The sequence below is a fragment of the Sebastes fasciatus genome, chromosome 5 (genome assembly GCF_043250625.1).
Source record: "Sebastes fasciatus isolate fSebFas1 chromosome 5, fSebFas1.pri, whole genome shotgun sequence".
NCBI lineage: Eukaryota > Metazoa > Chordata > Actinopteri > Perciformes > Sebastidae > Sebastes > Sebastes fasciatus.
In genome coordinates, this window is record NC_133799.1 from 28110362 (window position 1) to 28110732 (window position 371).

The window sequence follows — 371 nt, forward strand, 5'->3', positions numbered from 1 at the left end:
TGTGGAGTGATCAATAAACTAAACTTGAAACTTGACTAAAGTTACCATCTTAATAGCTTTTTGGTTTTCAGAGGAGGGAATCAATTTAATGTATTGTTTGGTTTCATGTTCAAATACAAAAAAATTAAGGTTTAGATTTACTAAATTTGGATTTATGTATATGAAATTTAAGAGAATAATCAGATTAATAATATAATGTTCTTTGATTTTACTGTTACCTTTATGGAAACCAAACCAAACATTCTCTAGACATAGCATTAAATCAGGGTCAACTCCGTTAGGATCCTTCCAAAGCAAAAAGGACTATTCCAACGCAACCATGGTTTTTCATGGTCGAGATCAGTTGTGCTGGTGCTGCACATCTGAGCATT